The 6,000-nt window shown below is 40.2% G+C and overlaps 1 protein-coding gene across 2 annotated transcripts in view; it reads right to left on the reverse strand.

Moving 5' to 3' along the window:
- The window catches only part of atp2b1a (ATPase plasma membrane Ca2+ transporting 1a), a 103,185-nt gene extending 97,494 nt beyond the window's left edge, over positions 1-5,691 (reverse strand). Inside the window, exon 1 of one of the 2 annotated variants that reach the window (XM_088003479.1) lies at positions 5,553-5,691. The gene's annotated coding sequence lies outside the window, so the exon portion shown is untranslated. The remainder of the gene's footprint in view (positions 1-5,552) is intronic. The other variant, XM_088003476.1, reaches the window with a different exon arrangement.
- Between the last annotated feature and the right edge of the window lie 309 nt (positions 5,692-6,000).

The following is a 6,000-nucleotide window of genomic DNA, read 5'->3' on the forward strand; positions in this document are numbered from 1 at the left end:
CAAATCTAACGTCGATGAAACGCGACTGAGACTTGGGTTTGGAGAAGAAAACTTTTCTGCACAGTTTCTGCTGGGGTCGGTTTTATTTGTTGCCATTTCCGTTTTAATGAGGGAAATAAAAATGCATCCAAACAAATACTTTGGAGCATTTTGAAAATGTTGCTGCAAGCTTTTATCACTAAAAGACAAAGAAAATGCATTCAGATGTTATAAAAAAATATATATACATAAATTGTGTATCACTCCTAACTGACTCATATAGTGACTATCTCAAATAATTATAGACATTATTACACTTTATAATGACATTCTAATTTACTGAGACGCACCTGCCCCGTATTATCAGCGGCTGTTCAGGTGTTTGTTCAAACTCGGTGTTCTCCACGCCGAATTACGTCAAACAAGAGACTACGCAATATTCAGTAGCAAAGTGCATTCTATTTTTGACTAAACTGAAGGACATGTGACAGAAATAATAATAATAATAAAAAAGAAACGCATATAAAAACATGGGAGTAAATAAGAGCAGACTAACTAGCCTGAACAAAAAAATAAATAAAAAATAGGACAAAAGAATTTGGAGCATCGAGAGTGAATGGAAGTTGGATTCGCTGCAGTGAGTGATTCACATCTATTTTCCACCAGCAGGCAAATGAGTAACAGTCAAAAGAACAGAAAAAAAAAGTAATCTCAAAATAGTTTCCCTCCTATTATGCATGCATGTGCGGCTTTTTCTCGCTGCGAGACAAAGGGCACACATCAAGGGCGTTTTATTACCCGGCACGTGAGTCCCATGTGCTTTTGCACAGAAATAGATCGCAAGTCGTCTCCGCTGGAGCTTTGCATCATCAAAGTGAATCTATTCCACATAAACGCTGAGCCATAAATAAAACGCCTTGCTCAGAGGAGAGTTGGAAATAGAGAGAGAAATGTGAATGGAAGCGGTTGAGTGACAGCGCTCCGAAAAGGCTCTATTTAAGGAAGTTCATGAATAAGCCAATTATGATGTAGTCCCAGGAATGATTTTGTTATCCAATGACCTTTGGACCGAGGATGCATACAGAGTGTGCAAAGAGGAAAAGCAAAGTAAACATTGCTCCCTAAAAAAAAAAATAAAAATCCTCTAACTGATATTGAAAGGATGTTATGATGCACAATCACGGAGAACAGCTAATCGAGTGTGACACAAATGTAATTAATATAACAGTCTAATTAAAAGAGGCTCTTTCATGAAAGTGAGAAACAATCATTTAGGTGTGTGAAAGGCAGTGGAAGTTTATTGTCTTCGGGCTCTTTATTACAGCAGACTACATGTGTGATATGAAGGATATTTAAATCAGTGGTGCCTAATTAAAGTGATGAGTCTGACATTTACTGCCTTGAGACAAGGGTGTGGTGTGTGTGCATGTGTAAGTGAGGTGTCTAATGGAAAGAAATGTAATTATATGGTGCAGAGGAGAAAAAGAAGTGGTGTTAATGCTTGGATCATTTTACACCACTTTGTACTGGAGCACAAGGAGAAAGAGCAAAACCTGCAACAAAAATACGCAAAGATTTTACAGTGGTTTTAAATATGAATGTGAATCAGATGCAAACTTCAGCATCAATGGCCATGTAGACTACCACTGCCTAAACTGTGGAGCCCAATCCTAATTGTATGAACATGCAAAACTTTTTTCATAGCGGAACAGAAAGACACCAATTCAAAATAAACCCACCAATAAAGACTCTGTTCATTATACTATGAGAATTCTCCATCGATCCTGTAATCATAAGGAATGTCATTATAGTAATATTCAACAATATAAGTTTTTTTTTCCATTAAATTAACGAAAAATAACAAAAAAAAAAAAAAACACTTCAAAGATTGCCAAATTGCTGGGAGGGAATCAAGACTCTGCTTGATGTATATTGAAGTGGGAGGAGTCTCAAAACCATGTGACTGCGAGTCGACTATTTGGCACCGCCGCTCAAAAGCGTGCATCCTACACTGGTGAAAGTAATGACCTGAAGTACAACACGAACTCTCACTGAACGAAAGTCTATGCGGTCCCCCTTAACTCCCCATGATGCTCCGTTTCACCTTTGTTGAAGGTTCTTGGTAATCAGTGGGGGGGGCGATGAGACAGAAGGAATTACCGCTGAGCAGACTGTCAGACTGTGCGCTCTGGATGACGTGTACATGTGTGGCTTTAGAGCGCCGACGACAGAGCTGCAGAGGAGACAGGTGTCCTGTGCAGCTGCAGGGACGACCCGTCTCCAGGCTCTTTCTGCTCGCCCTCTCCCCGTGTGAGAGAGAAATGTGATGGATGCTGCCTATCTGATTTGCATGCTGCGGCATAAATATGGAATATGCAAATAAAGCCACATGAGCGCACATAAAAAAAAAATCACATTTATGTTGCACATTTCTCAGTTACGCGGACGCGTGGACACAGGAAGCACATGTGAAAGAAATTATTTTTACAGTATTATGTTGAAAACGGCTGCAAAAAAAATAAAATAAAAAGCACACTAAATCATTTGACAGAAAAATGAATTTATTCCAGGACAGAAATTAAATGTAAAGCGGCAAGAGACGGCAGGTGGGTAGAATTTGCAGTAAATGGATTTGGATTTGCATTGAGTCAACAGCCAAGCAGACGTTGCATGAAGCCTAAGCAGGTAACAAGCAGTTGTCTGTAGACAAGAGCAGAGACACCAAGACACCACCGTCTCTGCAGTCAGAGGTAATTCAAATAAATGCAGTTTTGCAGAAAGGCAGACATCCGGACAAACAGAAGCCTCTCTTTCCGACCAACACAGAAGTTCAACGGAAACTTCACTTGTTCAAGTTTTCAAGTTGGACTCAAAATGATGGATTATGAGAAGGACTGTTTTGAGTGTACTTGGTTGAATCAATGCACACACAACACATCCAATCGAAACAACCGACGTGATTCAGGTGACTATGGTTATTAAGTTGAATATTAAAAGGATATTTTTTCTAACCATCTTTTTCTCTTGTTTTACATTAACCAAGTACTTTTATTTTTTTTCTTCCAAGTCAGACTTTCTTCGACACAGTCAACATGCTGACCGGGTCAGAGGGTTTGAAGAAGGTCTCTTTTCCTCTCCCTGCATCTTACCAGGTGCTGGCAGGCAGCTCAGTCCCCTTCCCCCACCCACAAAACATTCTTTCCTGCTGCGTGTGACCACTGACCTTTGTGACCTATGACTCCAGGTCTTACCAGAGAACTGTGAAATAAAGCCTATGAATGTTGTCCCAGGCTGACCCATCCGAATTCTTAACCCTAAATTACACCAGCTTTCCTATTGCTGGCAGGCAGCTGCAGGCTCCCTTTTGGCCAGCTGTCTTTAGTTTGAATCCTGCTCCACTAATGTGTCTTGGATAGTTCAATAAGCAGATAATTCTCTGAGCAAAACGGCTCCCAGGATGAAAATTATTCAAAGTCCTGCTTTCCCAAATTTGAGCTTGAAGCAACTGAGTACAACCGACTTCACTGGTGTGTTTGAATGTATTTGTATTTTTGTGTGTGACAGAGATGGTGTATGCGTCATCCTTGGAGGGACGGTTTGACGTGACTGTAATCCAATGTGAAAGCCACATTAAGTCCCAAACTACCCGCAATCTTTGCAAACTTGCATTTGAATCATGAAAAAGAGAGAGAGAGAGAGAGAGAGAGGGAGAGAGAGAGAGGAACATAACTGCATACACGTACAGGGAATGCATGAACAAGCTCACAAATGCAGTCAAGCATGCAGCCCACTCTAACTTCTCCTGATGCATTTTAGAGGCGGCGTCATTTGAGAAATTGAGTTCAGAATACTGCAGAATTATGTAATCGTGAGTCCAGAGCAACAATACACTTTTCATGTGGTTATGCGCGTCCTAATTTTAGCCTCGGGGTAAAAACATCAACTTAATTTACTTACAGACTACAGTTCCAAGCTGGCAGGCGACGGAGCCTCATTTCCTCCCTTTTTCACTGGGGATAAGATAATCAGAACTGTTTGGTGACACTGCAAATAAGATCTTGTCCACTGAAAGGATATGCAATATTCAAAACACAACGAACCAAAGTTAGACATGACGAAAACAGTTAGGAGTGAGACACTCAGAAAGCGCAACTTTTCTGTGATCGGTGAATTGTCAGTTTCATCCATCTAGCTAGTGTCCGTCGCTTTTCTGAATCTGTTTCCCCAGCAACACAAGGGCTTCACAGGGACCCGACATCCCTTAAAATTTTCCTGAGTACTCCATATTTCCACAGCACTGCCAACACAAAATCCCTCGTTAAACACAGCCGTAAACCATCTACACGTCCACAAAACACACGTGGACTTCCATGGATACCTCAGCGACACTGTGAGGATAAATATCTGCTTTACTGTCCCACAGTCAGCTCAAAAAAAAAATCACACCTCATCTCGGTGGGCAGCATGATAAAAAAAAGAAATAAAAGTTTTTAAAATTCTGTTACAATTCGTCTACATCAGTGCATAAAAAAACAAAACACTTAGGCCAAAGTGCACTTGTTTTAAAATGCATGTTTTAAATCTGTTTCCTCGATTTTGCAAGCTTCTGTCAAGCTCAACTTTTATAAAATATACTGCCGTAGCTGCAGTGTAGTGAGTCGTAATTGAAAAAGCAAAATCAATATGTGCAATATTACAGCCACAAAGAAATGCTTTCCTGTAATATTTGCGAGGATATCTTATTTAAAGTGCATATTTAGTGGCTGAGAAACGACAGCTCAAAGAGCTGTGGGGACATTTTGATGGAAGAAAAAAAAAAAAAAAAAAGAAAGTGAGTGACCATTCAAGTCAACTATAACGGTACCTGCAACATATTAAAGATCTGGAGTACTCTTAAATTTTTCTTTTGCCAAACTACAAAAGTAAAGCTCCTTTTAATACACAAAAACACCACCCACCAACAAGAGCAGGTTCTTTAAAAACAAACAAAAAAATTGTCTTGATATCTGTTTTTCTTCCTTTTCACATCTTATTTCCCCGTCGCTCCCACTGCTCTGCTCCTTGCTGTAATCCCACCTCTACACTCATAATGGTGAGGAAGATGCAGACGCTGGGTGGGAGGTGGATGTGAGAACTGAGCGCAGTCAGAACCGATTTTTATCATCTCCTCCCGCAGTCCCGCTGACAGGGCCCTCGTCTCCAAACTGCTTCACAATCTCCGCCGCAGATCCGTCTGCCCATGATACTGGCTCCTTTTAAAATGTAATCTGTTATGGATTACCGAGCACCGGCTTGAGATTTGACCCAGCAATATAATCCTTTGTGCTGATCTGACATAATCTGATTTTTCCTAATTACTTCGTCTCCAAAACACAAATCTAAATGAACAATGCATCACTGTTACTAACGTTGAACGGCGTGCAATGGGAAACATTTCAAACTAATGCTAAAGAAAACTGTTACCATCTTTAATTCCTCATTTTTCAACCCAGATGTTTTTTAAAAAGGTGGTTCTATGTAATATAGTATACTCTGCAGTAATGCAAGCTCATATTTACTATATTTCAACTGACCTTGACAACACTCCTGTCGCGCTTCCTCCCCAGTGACGTCTTACATCATCCCTCCAGCACACCAGGAGTTGTCTTGAATTGGTTCCCCACTATGTCTCCTTCCTGACAGCATGACGATCTAAAAACGCTGCTTTCGTCTCCCTGGGTTTTAACGGAAACACAGGAAGAGGGAAAACTTCTGATCTTATGATCAATTTAGAGACCCATACAGGTCTCACGGACTTTACAGATTTTTCTCAAAAAGAAGACCCAAGAAAGTTTAAGTCGTGTGTTTTTTTTTGTTTTGTTTTTTTTTTTTGTAGTTGTGGCCAAAGACATTTGGTAATACAGCTGCAGAATATATCAATTCACAATCATCGCAATACAGATGTATGAAACATTGCAACTGAAAAGGACTGCTTGGAAACAATAAGTGGTAGCTTATGATATTTCACACACACTGAAATAT

Source organism: Poecilia mexicana, unplaced genomic scaffold, assembly GCF_051168715.1.
Source record: "Poecilia mexicana isolate PSO_F unplaced genomic scaffold, ASM5116871v1 scaffold_23, whole genome shotgun sequence".
Classification (NCBI taxonomy): domain Eukaryota; kingdom Metazoa; phylum Chordata; class Actinopteri; order Cyprinodontiformes; family Poeciliidae; genus Poecilia; species Poecilia mexicana.